This window comes from Ranitomeya imitator, chromosome 1 (assembly GCF_032444005.1).
Source record: "Ranitomeya imitator isolate aRanImi1 chromosome 1, aRanImi1.pri, whole genome shotgun sequence".
NCBI classification, from domain to species: Eukaryota; Metazoa; Chordata; class Amphibia; order Anura; family Dendrobatidae; genus Ranitomeya; species Ranitomeya imitator.
This window is the reverse complement of record NC_091282.1, coordinates 595397674-595422118: the sequence shown is the minus strand read 5'-3', so window position 1 is coordinate 595422118 and position 24445 is coordinate 595397674. Positions and strand designations below refer to the sequence as shown.

The following is a 24445-nucleotide window of genomic DNA, read 5'->3' as shown; positions in this document are numbered from 1 at the left end:
CAGCAGGTTTGCCTGTGAGACACAGGGAAGAATAAAAGTGAGTGTGAACTGGATCAAGTTATTTGACCCAGAAATTATTCAGGAAAACCCGATATGGGCTTTTATTTTTGAAACGGACTGCAGGAAGGTAGTGGGGCCGGTCCGTTTCCTCCAGCCCAGATCTTATAGTGGCCCATGGCCATAGAATCTGGAGGAAAGAAAAAAAACCCTGCAAGAGAGTTTGGGTGTGTCAGTGTTGGTCTGGGAGTCAAACCTAGCAGGAGGCTTATAAGGAGCTCTTTCCGTGTGGAGCAACACGGGCTAGGCAGAGCCTGAAAAGCCTGACACCCCAGCATACACGGGGGAGTAATACGCTCACGGCAGCGGATTGTGGACTGTTGTTAATCTTTCCGGCTGCATACCGAAGGACTTGTTTGCTTTCTTTTCCGGTTTGTGAGTATGCTGTGAAATAAACAAGACTTTGTTTGAACTTTATATGGGTCACTTGAAGACACAAAAGAGAATAGTAAAACCAAAAACACTCAGTTTGAAAAAATGTTGCAGTAATCCGCAAGTGCTAGTAAAAGATGTAAAAAACAGGGTATTTGGTTGATACGTTTTTTGCAAAAAATGTATACTAAGCTGCTCTACCAATCTTCACGGTATACCCTTATCAGAGCAGTCCTAACTAATGTATGCAATCCCTATCTGATGTATTTAAAAACCTGATCATCTGTATATAACCTGTGTGAACAGGGTTCAGAGAGGAAAAATCCATGTGTGCATACAGGGTAGAACAGCTTTTGTGCAGATAGCCCAAGAGGAGTGGTGGAACTCCCCAGTCTTGTAGACACAAGAGAACAATTATGGAAACAGGAACACATGGGCTACTTGCACAGTGAACAAGTCTGTATGATCATGTTCACACACCACCAAGAAACCTGAAGACACAAAAGAGAATAGTAAAACCAAAAACACTCAGTTTGAAAAAATGTTGCAGTAATCCGCAAGTGCTAGTAAAAGATGTAAAAAACAGGGTATTTGGTTGATACGTTTTTTGCAAAAAATGTATACTAAGCTGCTCTACCAATCTTCACGGTATACCCTTATCAGAGCAGTCCTAACTAATGTATGCAATCCCTATCTGATGTATTTAAAAACCTGATCATCTGTATATAACCTGTGTGAACAGGGTTCAGAGAGGAAAAATCCATGTGTGCATACAGGGTAGAACAGCTTTTGTGCAGATAGCCCAAGAGGAGTGGTGGAACTCCCCAGTCTTGTAGACACAAGAGAACAATTATGGAAACAGGAACACATGGGCTACTTGCACAGTGAACAAGTCTGTATGATCATGTTCACACACCACCAAGAAACCTGAAGACACAAAAGAGAATAGTAAAACCAAAAACACTCAGTTTGAAAAAATGTTGCAGTAATCCGCAAGTGCTAGTAAAAGATGTAAAAAAAATTATATGGGTCACTGCCTATTCACTGCACAGCAAGGACATCGCTACATTACAGTGGTATTATTACTTTTTAGGGACAAAATGTGGAGGGCAATAGCACAGGGCATTAGTGTTTTCTAGGGGTGAATTTTATTATCTAGAGAGCACAAAGGAGTCATTATTACTATGTAAGGGGCTCAGTGGTGGCATTATTATGTGGGGCGGCACCATTATTGTACTACACAGCAGGTGCAGTAATAGGGACACATACAGCAGCAGTGGCTCAGTACTGGGGTATCAGGGGCAGTAATAGGGACACATACGGCAGCAGTGGCTCCGTATTGGGGTATCAGGGGCAGTAATAGGGACACATACAGCAGCAGCTGCTCAGTATTGGGATATCAGGGGCAGTAATAGGAACACATAGGGCAGCAGCGGCTCAGTATTGGGGTATAAGGGACAGTAATAGGGACACATACAGCAGCAGCTGATCAGTATTGGGGTATCAGGTGCAGTAATAGGGACACATACGGCAGCAGCGGCTCAGTATTGCGGTATCAGCAGAATGATTAGCTTGTGCAGGTTGGGAATAGATATGGACGGTGCTGGAAATGTGAGACGTATGATGTGTCTTTGTTGTAATCTCTGCAGACAAGTCCTGGCTGGAGAAGTTCTTACGTTGCTCTGGGCCAGATGGAAAAGATGGGAAAAGTGAACAACTCCATAAGAAAGACCATCAGCTGTAAGTCACCATCTAAAACTGTCCAGTGATCTTTTATATAGTCTGCAAGACTGGTATCGACCACTATATTGTCTCTATATAGTAATATCATTGTTCATTTTTATCTATAGATGTTTTTTCAGTCAGAGTGCGGTCATCTGCTGATGTTCCTCTATGCTCACAATTAGGGTGCACCACATAGCTGTAGTCAGGGGTACCTGGTTAGGGGCCCACTCAGATTTTTTGCCCCCCCCCCCAAGCTAAAACCCTAGCTACGCCTCTGGTATTCGGTCAGGGTGACCGACACTGCTTTGAGGGATCCGCTGGGGTGATGTTATGGCAGCTAGATGGTCTACCTTCCCACAGGTGAAGTATGTCCCCAGGGCTTCCCAGTATGTAGATGGTGGTGCTGTATGGTGAGAGGCGCAGAGAAGAGCGAGGACACAAGGTTGCAGTCTCTTTACCTTTACTGAAGACTTCAGCATCCACAGTCCAGAGCACCAGATCACAGGGCAGGCAGAGTCCGGTCGGTTTGGAGGCAAGTCCAGAGTTCCCTTGTCCAGGTGGAAATCAGTAGCCTTCCCTTGCGCTGCGGTGGTATAGTCCCTTACTGCCTATGGGGAAAAAGTGAAAGGAAAATTGTTGGAGGCAAATTGACAGCTGCCAGATGTGAACAAGGGGGACTTAAAGAGTGAGAGCGATGGTGCCAAAGAGTATATACCGTACAGTTGCTAAGGTGGGGGGAACACACACACAAAATGGGCCACACACTACCACGTGCTTGAACACATATACCACCCTCAGCACACATTTCACCACACATACACCAACCTCGCCACATAAAAGTCGAAAGACAAAAGTCGCCGCTCAAAACTCGCCACGCGCAAAACTCGCCACATGCAAAACTAGGCTCACGCAAAACTCGCCACACGTGGAAAACTCACCTCATGGAAAACTCGCCACACGCAAAACTTGCACACGTGGAAAAATTGCCACATGCACAAAAGTTGCAACACATGCAAGAGTTGCCTCACACAAAACTTGCACATACTCAAAACGTACCACACATAAAACTCGCCATGCGCAATACTCGCCATGTACAAAACTAACTGCACACAACTTGCTACACTAACCTATCACATGCAAATTGACACACAAAAGTCGCTACATGCATGTCGCCACATGCAACTCAACACACACAACTTGACACATGAAACTCGCACTAAAACACACACAAGTCTGGTATTATCCTTCAAAAATAAAAATCTGATTAATAAGCAGACAAACTACAAGAGCAACAAATGTACCATATAGGAAATACGGCAGCTGTCAGTCACATGACCTGTCTATTATGTGTATGTGTGAGCTAATATATACTGCCAGGGGGAGGGCTTCCTGTTGGCTGGGGATTTATCAGGCTGCCAATTTAGCTTACAAATACTGAGGTAAAAATACTGACCAAATAACGTGTGAACGCGGTCTAATACAGGAGGAGATGACATACAGATATATACTATATACAGGAGAGATGACACACAGGTATATACTATATACAGGAGGAGATAACACACAGGTATATACTATATACAAAAGGAGATGACACACAGGTATATACTATATACAGGAGGAGATGACATACAGGTATATACTATATACAGGAGGAGATGACACACTGGTATATACTATATACAGGTGAGATGACATACAGGTACATACTATATACAGGGAAGATGACACACAGGTATATACTATATACAGGGGAGATGACACACAGGTATATACTATATACAGGGGAGATGACACACAGGTATCTATATATATATAATTGTCCAAGGTTTTTACCGTCTGTCTGTCTTTCTGTCTGTCTGTCTGTCCTGGAAATCCCGCATCTCTGATTGGTCGAGGCCGCCAGGCCTCGACCAATCAGCAACGGGCACAGCGACGATGATGTCATTAAGGACGTAGACATCTCACGTTTCTGATTCAGCGACGGGCACAGTATCGACGTAGATGTCATAATGGTTGCCATGGCAACGATGATGTCATAAAGGTTGCCTCGACCAATCAGCGACGGGCACAGTCTGCCGCGAATTCTGGAATCATCATTGTCCATATACTAAGGGGACATGCTTATTCTAGAATACCCGATGCGTTAGAATCGGGCCACAATCTAGTATACTATATACAGGAGGAGATGACACACAGGTATATACTATATACAGGAGGAGATGACACACAGGTATATACTATATACGGGGAGATGACACACACATATATACTATATAAAGAGGAGATGACATACAGGTATATACTATATACAGGGGGATATGACACACACATATACTATATTCAAGGGAGATGACACACAGGTATATACTATATACAGGAGGAGATGACACACAGGTATATACTATATACAGGAGGAGATGACACACAGGTATATACTATATACAGGAGGAGATGACACACATGTATATACTATATACAGGGGAGATGAAACATGTATATACTATATACAGGAGGAGATGACACACAGATATATACTATATACAGGAGCAGATGACACACAGGTATATACTATATACAGGAGGAGATGACACACAGGTATATACTATATACAGGAGCAGATGACACACAGGTATATACTATATACAGGAGGAGATGAAGCACGTATATACTATATACAGGAAGAGATGACATACAGGTATATACTATATAAAAGAGATGACACATAGGTATATAGAGGAGATAGTATCCAACGTGTTTCCCCCCTGTGGGAATAGCAGGGGTTCATCAGGGAATGTTGGCCATCGCAATGGAATAGGGTGTTGGATACTATTTGGGATGTCATTTATATGTGGCTCACCGATGACCCAGTGTGACCGTGACTCCTTACATCACAGCACAGATGAGCATATGGCTATCTGAGCATTTGTTTGATATGGCATAAATTAATGAGCATTATCAGCCTCAAATATGCAGATTATGATGAAGTATTAAAAGAAACCCAGCTTAAGGGGAATATATGGTATCTTGGAGGTGGTGTCTGTAGGAGGTTACTATAACTATTATGTATGAAAGTGGTTTCTGATTTTTGTGGGGGTCGATCGGTGGCCCATGGTGGATAGCAAACTCCGCTCCGTATGTTCATCTAAACAGGCATTGATTGCTTGCAATACTCTGTACAAACAGTTATTATGATAACCATTGGTGATTCAGAATGAAAAATGTGTGATATGGAATGCGGATTCATTGTTCTTGCTTCCCCCTAATAACATTACAGAACAAATCAGACAAGTATACAATCTCACACCATATTTGCCTATAAATTGACATGATTATTTTGTGAAAAAAGGGGGGGATATTATTCTCTCCCATTTTTTGGAGCTGAATAGAGCATTAATTATCTGTGGGATCTACCTGCTTTATTATTTCATTTTTTCTAATTTTTTTGTACATTTTTTGTGTTTTTTTTCACTTGGGCTATGGGAGTATTGGGACACATTTTTTAGCTGATCATAGGGCTTTGTAGGGACAGGAGGGCAAGCCGCCGCGGAGTGGGGGCGCCTACCGCTGAAACTTAGGGTGCCAACCTCCACTGTCAGGTAGGGGCTATTATAGTTGATTTGTAGGGCCCAATAGGACACATTAATTGTCTTTATTTCGCTACTAGCTGAAGAGCCCGGCGTTGCCTGGGCATAGTAAATATCTGTGGTTAGTTATAGCACCTCACTTCTCTTATTTTCCCATCACACCTTTCATTTTCCCCCTTGCATCTCTCATTTTCTCCCTTACACCTCTCATTTTCCCCCTCACTCCTCTTATTTTCCCCCTCACTCCTCTCATTCCCCCCTAACACTTGTCATTTCGACCTCACATCTGTCATTTTCCGATCACTCCACTATTTTCCCTCACTCCTCTCATTTTGCACTCACACCTTTTCATTTTCACCTCACACCCCTCATTTTCACCTCACACCTCTCATTTTCCCCTCAGCATATACATGTTTGTCATCTCCCTTATATATAGTATACACCTGTTTGTCATCTCCTGTATATAGTATATACCTGTATGTCATCTCCCCTGTAAATAGTATATACCTGCTGTATGTCATCTCCTCCTGTATATTGTATATACCTATGTGTCATCGCCTTCTATATATAGTATATACCTGTATGTCATCTCTTCTGCATATACTATATAACTGTATGTCATCTCCTCCTATATATAGTATATACCTGTATGTCATCTCCTGTATATATTATATACCTGTATGTCATCTCCCTTGTATATAGTATATACCTGCTGTATGTCATCTCCTCCTCTATATACCTATGTGTCATCTCCTCTTTTATATAGTGTATATACCTGTATGTCATCTCCTCCTGTATATAGTATATACGTGTGTCATCTCCTCCTGTATATAGTATATACCTGTGTGTCATCTGCTCCAGTATATAGTATATACCTGTGTGTCATCTCCTCCTGTATATAGTATGTACCTGTATGTCATCTCCTCCTGTATATAGTATATACCTGTGTGTCATCTCCTCCTGTATATAGTATATACGTGTGTCATCTCCCCTGTATATAGTTTATACGTGTGTGTCATCTCCTCCTGTATATGGTATATACCTGTGTGTCATCTCCTCCTGTATATAGTATATACCTGTATGTCATCTCCTACTGTATATAGTATGTACCTGTATGTCATCTCCTCCTGTATATAGTATATACCTGTGTCATCTCCCCTGTATATAGTATACTAGCTATTGAACCCGTTCTACGCCCGGGTGGCGAGCATTTATATTGGTATATGGTCTCCATCCTGGTATGTGCTGCTCCATCCTGCGTCCCCATCCTGTCATGTGCTGCTCCATCCTGCGTCCCCATTCTGTCATGTGCTGCTCCATCCTGCACCCCCATTCTGTCATGTGCTGCTCCATCCTGCTCCCCTGTTCTGTCATGTGCTGCTCCCATCCTGCGCCCGTTCTGTCATGTGCTGCTGCCATCCTGCGCCCGTTCTGTCATGTGCTGCTGCCATCCTGCGCCCGTTCTGTCATGTGCTGTTCCCATCCTGCGCCTCCATTCTGTCATTTGCTGCTCCCATCCTGTCATGTGCTGCACCCATCCTGCACCCCCGTTCTATCATGTGCTGCTCCCATCTTGCGCCCCCGTTCTGTAATGTGCTGCTCCCATCCTGCACCCCCGTTCTGTCATGTGCTGCTGCCATCCTGCGCCCGTTCTGTCATGTGCTGCTCCCATCCTGCGCCTCCATTCTGTCATTTGCTGCTCCCATCCTGTCATGTGCTGCACCCATCCTGCGCCCCCGTTCTGTCATGTGCTGCTCCCATCTTGCACCCCCGTTCTGTAATGTGCTGCTCCCATCTTGCGCCCCCGTTCTGTAATGTGCTGCTCCCATCTTGCGCCCCCGTTCTGTAATGTGCTGCTGCCATCCTGCGCCCGTTCTGTCATGTGCTGCTCCCATCCTGCGCCCGTTCTGTCATGTGCTGCTGCCATCCTGCGCCCGTTCTGTCATGTGCTGCTGCCATCCTGCGCCCGTTCTGTCATGTGCTGCTCCCATCCTGCGTCCCCATCCTGTCTTGTGCTGCTGCCATCCTGCGCCCCTGTTCTGTCATGTGCTGCTCCCATCCTGCGCCCCTGTTCTGTCATGTGTTGCTCCCATCCTGCTCCCCTGTTCTGTCATGTGCTGCTCCCATCCTGCGCCCGTTCTGTCATGTGCTGCTCCCATCCTGCCCCCGTTCTGTCATGTGCTGCTCCCATCCTGCCCCCATTCTGTCATGTGCTGCTGCCATCCTGCGCCCGTTCTGTCATGTGCTGCTGCCATCCTGCGCCCGTTCTGTCATGTGCTGCTCCCATCCTGCTCCCCTGTTCTGTCATGTGCTGCTCCCATCCTGCGCCCGTTCTGTCATGTGCTGCTGCCATTCTGTGCCCGTTCTGTCATGTGCTGCTGCCATTCTGCGCCCGTTCTGTCATGTGCTGCTGCCATCCTGCGCCCGTTCTGTCATGTGCTGCTGCCATCCTGCGCCCGTTCTGTCATGTGCTGCTGCCATCCTGCGCCCGCTCTGTCATGTATTGCTGCCATCCTGCGCCCGTTCTGTCATGTGCTGCTGCCATCCTGCCCCCGTTCTGTCATGTGCTGCTCCCATCCTGCGCCACCATTGTATTATATGCCCCCCATAAGACGCTCCAGTGTGTATGCTGCTGCCATAAAAAAAAAAAAAATACCATACTCACCTATCGTCCGGCTCCACTGCAGGTGTGTCTTCAAGAAAATGGCGCCGGAAAGCGCGGACTGCGCAGGCGCCGATTCCGGCAGCAGGAATCGGCGCCTGCGCAGTCCGCGCTTTCCGGCGCCATTTTCTTGAAGACACACTCCGGCTCCTCTGCCTGTGACTGGTAAGTCAGAGGGCGGCGCCGGCGCGCGTTAAGCGCGTCATCGCGCCCTCTGAACTGTCACAGCAGAGGAGCCAGGAGACGGAGCCGCACGCAGCGCTGGAAAGGGGAAAGGTGAATATACTTACCCTCCTGGTGGTTCCTGACTCTCCGGTGGAGATCGCGGTATGCGTTCAGTGCTTATGCATACCACGATCTCCTGGGAGCGTCACTCTGTGGGGGCCAGACTGCGCCGGCGCTTGCGCCTGTGCCGGCGCTTGCGCCTGCGCAGTCTATAAAGGCTTTGGACAGAGTGACGCTCCCAGCGTTATATTATAGATATGTGTGTCATCTCCCCCTGTATATAGTATATACCTGTATGTCACCTCCCCTGTATATAGTATATATGTGTGTGTCATCTCCCCTGTTTATAGTATATACCTGTGTCATCTCCTCCTGTATATAGTATATACCTGTGTGTGTCATCTCCTCCTGTATATAGTATATAACTGTGTGTTATCTCCCCTGTATATAGTATATACCTGTGTGTCATCTCCCCTGTATATAGTATATACCTGTGTGTCATCTCCCCTGTATATAGTATGTACCTGTATGTCATCTCCCCTGTACATAGTATATACCAGTGTGTCATCTCCTCCTGTATATAGTATATACCTGTATGTCATCTCCTCCTGTATATAGTATATACCTGTGTGTTATCTCCTCCTGTATATAATATATACCTGTGTGTCATCTCCACTGTATATAGTATATATCTGTATGTCATCTCCTCCTGTATTAGACCGTGTTCACACATTATTTGGTCAGTATTTTTACCTCAGTATTTGTAAGCTAAATTGGCAGCCTGATAAATCCCCAGCCAACAGGAAGCCCTCCCCCCTGGCAGTATATATTAGCTCACACATACACATAATAGACAGGTCATGTGACTGACAGCTGCCGTATTTCATATATAGTATATACCTGTGTGTCATCTCCTCCTGTATATAGTATATACCTGTGTGTCATCTCCTCCTGTATATAGTATATACCTGTGTGTCATCTCCCCTGTATATAGTATATACCTGTGGGTCATCTCCCCTGTATATAGTATATACCTGTGTGTCATCTTCCCTGTATATAGTATGTACCTGTATGTCATCTCACCTGTATATAGTATATACCTGTGTGTCTTCTCCTCCTGTATATAGTATATACCTGTGTGTCTTCTCCTCCTGTATATAGTATATACCTGTGTGTCATCTTCCCTGTATATAGTATGTACCTGTATGTCATCTCCTCCTGTATATAGTATATACCTGTGTCTTCTCCTCCTGTATATAGTATATACCTGTGTGTCATCTCCTCCTGTCTATAGTATATATCTGTATGTCATCTCCTCCTGTATTAGACCGTGTTCACACGTTATTTGGTCAGTATTTTTACCTCAGTATTTGTAAGCTAAATTGGCAGCCTGATAAATCCCCAGCCAACAGGAAGCCCTCCCCCCTGGCAGGCAGTATATATTAGCTCACACATACACATAATAGACAGGTCATGTGACTGACAGCTGCCGTATTTCATATATAGTATATACCTGTGTCATCTCCTCCTGTATATAGTATATACCTGTGTGTCATCTCCCCTGTATATAGTATATACCTGTGTGTCATCTCCCCTGTATATAGCATATACCTGTGTGTCATCTTCCCTGTATATAGTATGTACCTGTATGTCATCTCACCTGTATATAGTATATACCAGTGTGTCATCTCCTCCTGTATATAGTATACACCTGTGTGTCATCTCCTCCTGTATATAGTATATACCTGTGTCATCTCCCCTGTATATAGTATATACATGTGTGTCATCTCCTCTTGTATATAGTATATACCTGTGTGTTATCTCCTCCTGTATATAGTATATACATGTGTGTCATCTCTCCTGTATATAGTATATATCTGTATGTCATCTCCTCCTGTATTAGACCGCATTCACAGGTTATTTGCTCAGTATTTTTACCTCAGTATTTGTAAGCTAAATTGGCAGCCTGATAAATCCCCAGCCAACAGGAAGCCCTCCCCCCTGGCAGTATATATTAGCTCACACATACACATAATAGACAGGTCATCTGACTAACAGCTGCCGTATTTCCTATATGGTACATTTGTTGCTCTTGTAGTTTGTCTGCTTATTAATCAGACACGTGTCCACGCTGCCACCGACGTGCGTTTCGCCTCTTTATCAAGGTGCCTCTGTACTAATGGTACCTTGTATCTACTATATAATTGTCTAAGGGTCACTTCCGTCTTTCTGTCTGTCTGTCAGGTATTCATTGGTCGCTGCCTCTGTCTGTCATGGAAATCGAAGTCGCTGATTGGTCGTGGCAGAGCAGCCACGGCACAGTCCGGTGGCAACATGGCCGCTCCTTACTCCCCACAGTCAGTGCCCGCTCCATACTCCCCTCCAGTCAGCGCTCACACAGGGTTAATGGCAGCGCTAATGGACCGCGTTATGCTGCGGTGTAACGCACTCCATTAACGCTGCTATTATCCCTGTGTGACCAACTTTTTACTATTCATGCTGCCTATGCAGCATCAATAGTAAAACGATCTAATGTTCAAAATAATTTAAAAAATAAAAAATAGTTACCGTATATACTCGAGTATAAGCCGAGATTTTCAGCCCAAATTTTTGGGCTGAAAGTGCCCCTCTCGGCTTATACTCGAGTCAAGGTGGGTGGCAGGGTCGGCGGGTGAGGGGGAGAGGGCGCTGAGGCATACTTACCTGCTTCCAGCGATCCTGGCGCTCCCCCTGCCGTCCCACGGTCTTCGGTGCTGCAGTTCTTCCCCTCTTCAGCGGTCACGTGGGACCGCTCATTAGAAAAATGAATAGGCGGCTCCACCTCCCATAGGGGTGGAGCCGCCTATTTCTTTCTCTAATCAGCAGTGCCTGTGATCACTGATAGAGGAAGAAGCTGCGGCACCGAAGACCAGCTGTGACAGGCAGAGTGAGCGTCAGGATCGCTGGGACTAGGTAAGTATGTAATATTCACCTGTCCGCGTTCCAGCCGCCGGGCGCCGCTCCATCTTCCCGGCGCCTCCATCTTCCCGGCGTCTGCGCTCTGACTGTTCAGGTCAGAGGGCGCGATGACGCATATAGTGTGCGCGGCGCCCTCTGCCTGATCAGTCAGAGCGGGGAGACGCCGGGACCGGACGCTGGGAGCTGCAAGCAAGACAGGTGAGTATGTGTTTTTTTTTTTTTTATTGCAGCAGCAGCGGCGGCACAGATTTATGTGGAGCATCTATGGGACAAAATGAACGGTGCAGAGCACTGTATGGGGCACAGCTATGGGACAAAATGAACGGTGCAGAGCACTATATGGGGCACAGCTATGGGGAAATATGAACGGTGCAGAGCACTATACGGGGCACAGCTATGGGACAAAATGAACGGTGCAGAGCACTATATGGGGCACAGCTATGGGACAAAATGAACGGTGCAGAGCACTATATGGGGCACAGCTATGGGGAAATATGAACGGTGCAGAGCACTATATTGGGCACAGCTATGGGACAAAATGAATGGTGCAGAGCACTATATGGGGCACAGCTATGGGGAAATATGAACGGTGCAGAGCACTATATGGGGCACAACTATGGGGAAATAATGATCTATTTTTATTTTTGAAATTCACCGGTAAATGCTGCATTTCCACCCTAGGCTTATACTCGAGTCAATAAGTTTTCCCAGTTTTTTGTGGCAAAATTAGGGGGGTCGGCTTATACTCGGGTCGGCTTATACTCGAGTATATACGGTATATACGCACCGTCCGTCGGCCCCTCGGATCCAGAACACGCCTTTCCCGCTCCTCGCGACTCTCCGGTGACCGCTCCATGCATTGCGATCTCGCGAGATGATGATGTAGCGGTCTCGTAAGACCACTACGTCATCATCTCGCGAGACCGCAATGCACTCTTTAGACCAGAGCGCGCAAGAGGAGCGTCGGTAACCGCTTCGAATCGGGGGCCAATGGAAGGTGAGTATATACCTATTTTTTATTTTAATTATTTTTTTTAACAGGGATATGATGCCCACATTGCTATATACTATGTTGGCTGTGCAATATACTACATGGGCTGTGCAATATACTACGTGGAGTGGGCAATATACTACGTGGGCTGTGCAATATACTACGTGGGCTGTGCAATATACTACGTGGGCTGGACAATATACTACGTGGGCTGTGCAATATACTACGTGGGCTGTGCAATATACTACATGGGCTGTGCAATATACTACGTGGGCTGGGCAATACACTACGTGGACTGTGCTATACACTACGTGGGCTGTGCTATACACTACGTGGGCTGTGCTATACACTACGTGGGCTGTGTTATACACTACGTGGGCTGTGTTATATACTGCGTGCGTGGGCTGTTATATACTACGTGGCTGTGTTATATGCTATGTGGGCTGATATACACTCCGTGGGCTGTGCTATATACTACGTGGCTGTGCTATATACTCCGTGGGCTGTTATATACTACATAGCTGTGCTATATACTCCGTGGGCTGTGCTATATACTACGTGGCTGTGCTATATACTACGTGGCTGTGCAATATACTACGTGGCTGTGCAATATACTACGTGGCTGTGCTATATACTACGTGGCTGTGCTATATGCTACGTGGCTGGCCGTGAACAATCAGCGACAGACGCAGTCTGGCAGCGAATTGGCACGGGATTTGAACCACGCTTTGCTAATTGGTCGCAGCCGGCCGAATCCTGTGTATTCAATGTATTCTAAAATCTTCATAAATAAACTACATACATATTCTAGAATACCCGATGCATTAGAATCGGGTTGCCATCTAGTGGTTTATATTTATGTAGGCAAAGTGGAGGGAGCATGGAGACTGACCAACTAAAGTGCATAACAAGATAATTCAACCATGTAAACTCGTAGGGAATGCACCTGGAAATAGTGAAAGGTAAATGCAAAAAAATGGAGTCCATGAAGAGATTGGACCAACAACTATGACCTAGCACAGAGTGGCTCGTGGACACAGGCACAATAGTGGCCAGCAGAGAAGGGTCCCCATATGGGGAGAATAGCATACATTGCAGGAAATGCCAAACAATGAGAACAAGCCAGAAAGGCTTTGAAAAATGAAGTACTTACAACAATGGTGTCAGTCTGAATGCTCACCATTGCCACAACACACGATTCATCAGGATTTCATCAGGAGGCGTCTCCTGATGAAGTTCTGACAAAACGTGCATAGGGCGATGGAGAATATTAGGAGAATATTACAAAAATAGAAATCGTCTAATTTGGACCGACACATCTTCCACTACAGCTAACCCAGAAGATGGAGACCAACCATGATAGTTCACATTTCCTCCAATTTGTGTTATCAGCAGCAGCCACAGCAGATACAGAAGCCACGCTAAAGATATGAAAGAGTGCAGTTACGTAAGATAAAAAAATGAGATAGAGATGGATTCTTCTCTGCGCCGCTCATAAAATTAGAAGTCCAATTGAGTAATCCAATGAAAAGTGGCTTTATTTCAACTCATTTCGGAGCACCACGGCTCCTTCATCAGGATACCACATGAAGTATACTTAAGTCACTTTGGCCACACAGTGCTCCATACTGTATAATGGCCACACAGTGCTCCATACTGTATAATGGCCACACAGTGCTCCATACTATATAATGGCTACACTGTGTTCCATACTGTATAATGGCTACACATAGTGCTCCATACTGTATAATGGCCACACATTATGCTCCATACTGTTTAATGACCACACATGATGCTCCATACTGTATAATGGCCTACATGATGCCCTATACTGTATAGTGGCCTCACATAGTGCTCCATACTGTATAATGGCCACACAGTACTCCATACTGTATGATGGCCACACAGTGCTCCGTACTCTATAATGGCCACACATGATGCTTCATACTGTATAATGGCCACAGATAGTGCTCCATACAGTATAATGGCCACACATGATGCTCAATACTGTATAATGGCCACACATTATGCTCCATACTATATAATGCCCACACATGATGCTCAATACTGTATAATGACCACACAGTGCCCCATACTGTATAATGGCCACACATAGTGCTCCATACTGCTAAATGCCCTGACATGATGCTGCATACAGTATAATGGCCCCACATGATGCTCCGTACAGTATACTGGCCCGACATGATGCTGCATACAGTATAATGGCCCCACATAATGCTGCGTACTCTATAATGGCCCCATATGATGCATACAGTATAATGACCTCACATGATGCTACATACAGTATAATGGCTCCACATGATGCTGGGTACAGTGTAATGGCTTCACATGATGCTGGGTACAGTATTATGGCCCAACATGATGCTGGGTACAGTATAATGGCCCCACATGATTCTCCATACTGTATAATGGCCCCACATGATGCTGGGTACAGTGCAATGGCCACACATGGTTACACCACCCCCATCATTGCCCTCACACCCCCATTATTGCCTTCTCCACCACTACACAAGCACACCTACACACACACACACCTTTCAACACGCTCCCTCGCAGCAGCCGGCAGCTTCCACTCCCACGGCGCTGAATGATGTAATCCAGTCACGCCGCTGACTACTCACATCTCTGCAGCTCCGGTACGCCACTGATAAAGACCTGTCCGTGTCTCCTGTGCCAGTCAGTGTCAGAGCGAGGAGCAATATCTGCTCCGATCTGACACAGCTAGTGTCCGCTCCTTACACCTCGTACACACGCGGCTCCGCTTCGTTCACGTCGTACACACACGACTTGGCTCCGTACTGTTGTGAATTCTGTGGCAGAGTTCACTCCTGTGGTCACAAGTGGTACTTCGGCTGATTCTCTCTGGGAGCTTCCGTTTGTGGAGGAAAGTGGTACTGCAGCTTCTGAGTTTCCTCCCTCAGGTGATCTGGTGAGCTCGTTAGCTGCTTCTCTACTTAACTCCACCTAATGCTTTAATCCATGCTTCCTGTCAATGTTCCAGTGTTGGACTTGTGTATCTCTGGATCATTCCTGTGGCCTGCTGCTCTGCATAGCTAAGTGCTTCTTTGCTATTTGTTGCTATTTTTTCTGTCCAGCTTGTCTATTTGTTTTGCTGGAAGCTCTGGGACGCAAGGGGTGTACCTCCGTGCCGTTAGTTCGGTACGGAGGGTCTTTTTGCCCCCTTTGCGTGGTTTTCTTTAGGGTTTTGTGTAGACCGCAAAGTTATCTTTCCTATCCTTGTTCTGTCTAGAATATCGGGCCTCACTTTGCTGAATCTATTTCATCCCTACGTTTGTCTCTTCATCTTACTCACAGTCATTATATGTGGGGGGCTGCCTTTTCCTTTGGGGTATTTCTCTGAGGCAAGGTAGGCTTATTTTTCTATCTTCAGGCTAGTTAGTTTCTCAGGCTGTGCCGAGTTGCATAGGGAGCGTTAGGCGCAATCCACAGCTGCCTCTAGTTGTGTTTGGAGAGGATCAGGAATTGCGGTCTACAGAGTTCCCACGTCTCAGAGCTCGTTCGATTATTTTGGGTTATTGTCAGATCACTGTATGTGTTCTGATCGCTATGTACATTGTGTTACTGAATTGCCTATCACAACACCGTACATCTTGCACACATGGCTCTGCTCCGTACACCTTGTACACATGAGGCTCCACTCCGTACACCTTGTACACACGTCACTACGGTCCGTACACCTCGTACACAAGCGGCTTCACTCCGTACACCTCGTACACACACACACACAAATGACTCCGCTCCATACACCTCATACACACGTGGCTCCGCTCCGTATACCTTGTACACACGTGGCTCTGCTCCGTACACTTCGTACACACGCGGCTCCGCTCCATACACCTCGTGCACACATGGCTCCGCTCCGTACAACTCATACACACACGGCTCTGCTACATCCACACTGTAAACCCCTCCTGACCCCACACATAAACTTACCCTCATCCAGCACATGACAACCAGCAGAGTCCTGCATGCATACACGGAGGCCCCGATCGTGTGACCCCTGACTCCTCCCCTCCTGTGACCTCATCACAGGTCCTGTGCACACAGACCAGCCATATATGTGGTGTGCTGCTCTGCGGGTGGAAGAATGAGGCTGAGGCTCACAGTGCAGTGCGGGAAAAGTAAGGTCCTGTCCGTGACCGCGGGGCAGACTGTCAAAATCGGGACTGCCCAGCAGGATCCGGGACAGTTGGGAGGTATGACTTATCCATTTTGGCAGACCAAAATTTGAAAGGGTCCAAAGCCTCCCTGATGATATTGATATTCAGTTCTAGATACTCCTGCACCATCCTCTCCATTCGTTCACCATGTGTAAAACTCTGTTGTGCTGGTGCACGAGCTGGTCTAAAAAGTGTTAGAGGACTCACAGAAATTGCTTCTTCAACTTACACCGCCGCTTCTGCTAATGTTTTGGTGCTGATGAATTGATGTGCTGGAGATTGGAAATCTAGAGCTGCGATGCAAACGTTGTTCCTCATGCTGTCTTGGGGAAAAGCTCTCTTAAGGTTGTGTAAAAGCGAGTTTCGATACTCTAGCATTCACTAGTCTCTTTCCAGGGCGGGAAGCATCTGGCAAAATTTGGTTTTATAATCTGGATCTAACAGAGTGGCAACCCAGCAGTCAGCATTATTCCTAATTATTGATGAGCGAGCACTAAAATGCTCGGGTGCTCGTTGCTCGGGCCGAACAGATTGGAATACTCGGGTACTCGTCCAGAACAACGAGCCCAATGTAAGTCTATGGGAGACCCGAGTATTTTTACCGCAATCCCCCCGGGGGTCCTTTTAAGGTCTAAAAACGTCTAAAAATGATGGAAGCACTGTTCAAATGACACAGGGACCTCATGGGGATCGCCCCTGGAAGCATTCCTGACTCCTAGTTCACAGCTTTAAAGAAGTTGTCCACTACTATAAAGTTTTGTTTTTTTCATAAATCTTGCTATTATGTGCCACTGAAAACATCTACTGTGTTTATTTTAGCAATATTATCTGTTATCATGCTGTAGCAGCACATCTTCAGTGCTGGATTCAGCTCTCATGGGGTTAATCGACAACTTCTTTTCTCCTGAGTTATTGTGCTCTAATACTATAAGTTCCATGATGCTTTGCACTGCCACTAAGCCTGAACCTAGCACACCCACTCCAAAAACACATCCAAACCCCTCCCTCCTCTCCCTCCTCTCTCTTCAAAAAGATTTGTGGTGTCATTTCTGTCCAACTCCTCTTTTACATTTGTCCAACCCACACTCCATTACACACAGATAGATAGATAGATATTAGATAGATAGATATTAGATAGATAGATATTAGATAGATAGATAGATGTGGGATAGATATGGGATAGATAGATATGGGATAGATATGGGATAGATAGATAGATAGATAGATAGATAGATAGATAGATAGATAGATAGATAGATAGATAGATAGATAGTTACTAGATTGTGGCCCGATTCTAACGCATCAGGTATTCTAGAATATGCATGTCCCTATAATATATGGACAATGATGATTCCAGAATTCGCGGCAGACTGTGTCCGTCGCTGATTGATCGAGGCAACCTTTATGACATCATCGTCGCCATGGCAACCATTATGACATCATCATCGCTGTGCCCGTTGCTGATTGGTCGAGGCCTGGCGGCCTCGACCAATCAGAGACGCGGGATTTCTACGTCGATGCTGTGCCGGTCTCTGATTGGTCGAGGCCTGGCGGCCTCGACCAGTCAGAGAGCCGGGATTTCCAGGACAGACAGACAGACAGACAGACGGAAAAACCCTTAGGCAATTATATATATAGACTAGATTGTGGCCCGATTCTAACGCATCGGGTATTCTAGAATATGCATGTCCCCGTAGTATATGGACAATGATGATTCCAGAATTTGCGGCAGACTGTGCCCGTCGCTGATTGGTCGAGGCAACCTTTATGACATCATCGTCGCCATGGCAACCATTATGACATCTACGTCGATACTGTGCCCGTAGCTGCATCAGAAACGCGGGATTTCTATGTCCTTTATGACATCATCGTCGCTGTGCCCGTCGCTGATTGGTCGAGACATGGCGGCCTCGACCAATCAGAGATGCGGGATTTCCAGGACAGACAGACGGAAAAACCCTTAGTATATGGACAATGATGATTCCAGAATTCGCCGGCGACTGTGCCCGTCGCTGATTGATCGAGGCAACCTTTATGACATCATCGTCGCCATGGCAACCATTATGACATCTACGGCGATACTGTGCCCGTCGCTGATTGGTCGAGGCGAATTCGCGGCAGACTGTGCCCGTCGCTGATTGGTCGAGGCAACCTTTATGACATCATCATCGCCATGGCAACCCTTATGACATCATCGTCGCTGTGCCTGGCGGCCTCGACCAATCAGAGACGCGGGATTTCTACGTCGATGCTGTGCCCGTCGCCATGGCGGCCTCGACCAGAGAGGCGGGATTTCCAGGACAGACAGACAGACAGACGGAAAAACCCTTAGGCAATTATATATATAGATAGGATAGATAGATAGATATTAGATAGATAGATATTAGATAGATAGATATTAGATAGATAGATATTAGATAGATATTAGATAGATATTAGATAGATATTAGATAGATAGATATTAGATAGATAGATATTAGATAGATAGATATTAGATAGATAGATAGATAGATAGATAGATATTAGATAGATAGATAGATATTAGATAGATATTAGATAGATATTAGATGGATAGATATTAGATAGATATTAGATAGATAGATATTAGATAGATAGATAGATATAGGATAGATAGATAGCTAGATAGATATTAGATAGATAGATATTAGATAGATAGATATGGGATAGATAGATAGATATTAGATAGATAGATAAATAGATAGATAGATATGGGATAGATGGATCGATAGATAGATAGATAGATAGATAGATAGATATGGGATAGATATGGGATAGATATGAGATAGATAGATAGATATGGGATAGATAGATAGATAGATAGATAGATAGATAGATAGATAGATAGATAGATAGATAGATAGATAGATAGATATGGGATAGATAGATAAATAGATATTAGATAGATAGATAGATATTAGATAGATAGATAGATATGGGATAGATAGATAGATAGATAATAGATAAGTAGATCCTCTAAAAGGAATTTGATATTCCCTGGACCTCTATATGCCCCCCCTCCCCCACCCCCGTATTTTTACCATATGCTTTGGCAATGCTAACATGTACTTAGTCCTGCCAATAAAGCTCATTTGAATTTGAATTTGAATTTGATATGGGATAGATAGATAGATATTAGATAGATAAATAGATAAATAGATATGGGATAGATGGATCGATAGATAGATAGATATGGGATAGATAGATAGATAGATAGATAGATAGATAGATAGATAGATAGATAGATAGATAGATATGGGATAGATAGATAGATAGATATGGGATAGATAGATGATCCCCCATTCCCAGGAGTAAGCTGCATTTGACATGGGCTCCTGAAATTTAAGCAATATATACCTTGTAATGGGCAACCTGTAAGACGAAACTTGGAAAATACGTGCTCCATGGAAGGCAAAAGCGAGCAGGACTAAAATACACCCAAGAAAGAAAAATATAAACCAGGATGAAAGAGGAATTTCGATGATAAGGAAGATCTACCCCCTGCACAGGATTCAAGCAGCAGAGCATATGAAAGCTGGAAGACCCCAGAGCTAAACACCAAGAGGTAAGGCCATCTCTCTGCATCTCAAACCCTTTAGCATTGAACTCTATAGAATCAAAACCTATAGAATCTCCCCAGAAAACAAGCACAATATAAAATAAGCAACATGGAAAGAAATAATATTTTGGATAATGAAAATCCCAGCACTATAGCTAAGCCCCCTATAGAGGTCAGTGCCTCAGCCCCAGCAGATGGCAGGGTCTCAGGTGTCAAGGAGATAACATATCCCAGAGATCACAGGAGCATGGGAGAAAAAAAGGCCATAAAACATTCCATCATCAAAGAGGAACCAGAAACTCTCTTTGCAGACTTTACTAAGAAAGAGAATAGAAAGACAAATTATCTCTTCTATAGTGAGCAGCCTGAGGCATGGCACACAGCCTTGTGCAAATACTATAAAAACATTCTAAAAAATGGCATCAACAGGGGCCGACAAATCAGAGTAAAAGACCCACAAAACGAGGATATCTCACTCACCATCAATCTTTACCACTCTGGCATAATAGTCATACAGGGCAATGAGGACAACCTCAAGGCATTTGAGGAAATCTTCCCTCATATCAAACTCAAGGCTCAAAAATATAAAATAGTAAAGCCAGCACGTAGAAAGAGTGATGGGCCCACACGTACAAAAAAGACCACCAGGGACCCCCCTGCAGCCCAAAGCCCTAATAATGCACTCCCCTCATTGGACACCCTCAGAGAATGCCTGTCCCAGCTGGAGAGGGACTTCACACTGCTTAAGGAACAGATCCAAAGACAGACAAATGACCCAACAGATGCAGAGATAACCAGACTGAAGTGTGCACTGGACTCAGCGGTGCAGGAAATCAAACATGAACTATATGAACTACGGCAAGAAAATGCTAAATTAAAAGGAGAAATAGAAAACCTAAAGAGCCAGACACCACCCCTAACACAGGAGGGGGACCCAGGGAAGGAGACAGGTGAGGACACAATGAGAGCTAACAGCCAAACCACCACTAACTTAAATAACTGCCTATATATTGAGGGCAAAAGAGAAAATAACCAAGAACCACAGGATGGGCCAGACCCAAGCACCAAGCAAACCCCAAGTCTAGAACAAAAGCAGACCACAACAACAGGACAGAGCAACAAGAAGAACGTAAACAGAATCTCCCATAGGAGCAGCCAACCAACATGTCCTGATATAGTCCTGATTATAGACTCCAACGGAAAATACCTCAATACAAGGCGACTCTTCCCAGGAAAAAAGGTCTCCAAAATCCGCTGCTCAACTATAGAACAAGCAAAGGCCGTAATTGACAATCCATATTTCACCAACCCAAACCACATCGTCATACATACAATACAATTGTGTCAGCTGGCAGAGACCACACAACAGAAGTTCCCCAGCAGCAAGATCATCTTGTCATCTCTGCTGCCAAGAAAAGATTCCTTCCAATACATCACCCAAGACGTCAACAGAGAACTAATAGCCAAGATCAATACGATGCTAGACATCACCCTGGCACAACATCCCATCATAAACCTCCACCACCTGTATGATGACAAACATCTTAACAACCAAGGAGTCAGCCTTCTTGCCAAAGAACTTAAAGACATTGTACTCAACAGAGTCCCTGGACCAAGAACCCATACAAACCGAAAACCTATAGGAAGAGCACCAACTAACAGACCTAAAATGGAATATGCTCAACGAACTGAAAACTGCAACCTGTATGGAAAACCAGTCTATGAGAGACACAAACCATGGAAGACACCACCCTCCCCACACAGAGTGAAACAGAGCAGTGAGCTGGCAGAAATAAAGACCATGATCAGCTCCATATGCAAGAAACTCACGCGACTGGACCAATTGCCTACAACAAGTTCACCAGTCAGCAACCCAAGATGTCCTATGCAGGACAGCCCATTACAAGGTATACAGCTACACAATGTCAACTCTAATCATTAGTAGCTGGAACATCCAGGGCCTGAACACCTCAGCCTTTGGATACAAGACAAATGACCCAGACTTTAACCAAAGACTGAAAGACATTGATATACAGATCCTCCTTGAAACATGGACTAAGGCCAATAATGAATCCTATGTCCCCATCGGATACAGGGAATTCTCTGTCTCCGCCCTGAAAAACAAAAACATCAAACAGGGCCAGAGCTCAGGAGGAATATTAGTATGGTACAAAGAAGAGCTCCATGAACATATCAGAGCAGTGAAGAGAGGAGACAGCCATATCTGGATAAGAATAAGCCGCTCCATCCTCACATCCGTGGCCGACATCTACCTCTGTGCAGTGTACGTAGCTCCTCCAGAGTCTCCATACTTCAACCCAGACAGCTTTGAGACCCTAAAGACTGAAGCTGCCCATTTCCAGACTCTTGGGAACGTTCTCATCTACGGAGACCTCAACGCAAGAACGGGAAGAGAAAGAGACTACCTGACCACTGATGGAAACATCTATATACTTGGAACAGATACCGACTGTGACAACCCAGTGCACACCGACAGGAACAGCTATGATTGCACAGTTAATAAAAGTGGCAGAACGCTGTTGAACCTATGCCGAAGCCTTGGACTTCGTATCCTCAATGGCCGCACCAAGGGAGACTCACTGGGAAGACATACCCTAAACTCCCATGTGGGCAGCAGTGTGATAGATTATGCCATCACAGATATGGACCCTACAAATATTGGCGCCCTTATAGTCACCCCACAAACACATCTGTCAGACCATAACCAACTGCTCCTATACATCAAATCCACAAAGAAATCACCCTCACAAACCCCGCAAAAGACCGGCCTCTTTAGCCTGCCACCATCCTTCAAATGGTCCAAGATGTCGGCCCCAAAATACAAAGATGCCATCAACAGACCAGAGATCAAGGAGAAGCTCCAATGTTTCCATAATAACGTGTATGAACTCAACCCAGAAGGAGTACACCTAGCGGTAAGAGACCTTAACGACATTCTATATGCCATGGCAGAAATGTCTGACCTGAAAAGAAGCATCAACAAGAGACCGAGTAAACAAAATCCCAACAACTGGTTTGACAAAGAATGCAAGACCATACGGAAGGCCCTAAGAATGGCCTCAAATAAAAAACACAGAGACCCCAATAACCCCACTCTGAGAGAAGCCTACCACACCGTACAACGAAATTACAAAGCCATCCTCAGAAAGAAAAAGCAAAACGACATCTCTACCAAACTCCTCCAACTCCAAGATGCCCTTGAAGACAACAAATTTTGGGAACTGTGGAATCACCTTGGATCCAACCAGAAAAGCAACAGCCTCCACATCCAGAGCTGCAACATCTGGCTCCAGTACTTCAAGGACCTCTACAATGACATCCCAAGTGAAGACCTGAACCTGGCACAAAAAGAGCTTGTGAAAAAACTGAAAGATATGGAGGAAAAGTTCAAAGATTTCCAAAATCCTCTGGATACACCAATCACACTGACAGAAATAACAGAAAGGATCACACAGATAAAAGGTAAAAAAGCCAGTGGTCCAGATGGGATCCTCCCAGAAATGCTGAAATACAGCCCTCCAGACATCCAGGCTGCGATAACAAAACTATTTAATATTGTACTGCAGGCCGGCTGCTTCCCCAAAAACTGGAACCAAGGCCTCATAACCCCTATACACAAAAATGGGGACAAGTACGACCCAGCAAACTACCGAGGGATATGTGTCAGCAGCAACCTGGGTAAACTCTTCAACTGCATCCTGAACATTGGATCCTCACCTTCCTCACCGAGCACAACGTCCTCAGCAAGAGCCAAGCAGGGTTCATGCCAAACCACCGCACCACTGACCACATCTACACTCTGCACAGCCTCATCAAGAGCCACGTCCACAATACAAATGAACGGGAAGATATACGCTTGTTTTGTGGACTTCAAGAAGGCCTTCGACTCAGTGTGGCACCCAGGACTATTCCTAAAATTGCTGGGGAGCGGAATAGGAGGCAAAACATATGATGTCATCCGAAGCTCCTACACAGAGAACAGTTGCAGTGTGAAGGTCAACGGAAGGAGGACAGCCTATTTCCAACAAAGTCGAGGAGTGAGACAGGGCTGCAGCCTCAGTCCAACGC

The 24445-nt window shown here is 45.3% G+C and overlaps 1 long non-coding RNA gene across 1 annotated transcript in view; it reads left to right on the top strand.

Annotated features, from left to right (window-relative positions):
- The first annotated feature begins 294 nt into the window (after positions 1-294).
- The window catches only part of LOC138657955 (uncharacterized), an 84035-nt gene continuing 59884 nt past the window's right edge, over positions 295-24445 (top strand). Inside the window, exons 1-2 of the long non-coding RNA XR_011317274.1 lie at positions 295-432; positions 2079-2169. This is a non-coding gene — a long non-coding RNA (uncharacterized lncRNA). The remainder of the gene's footprint in view (positions 433-2078; positions 2170-24445) is intronic.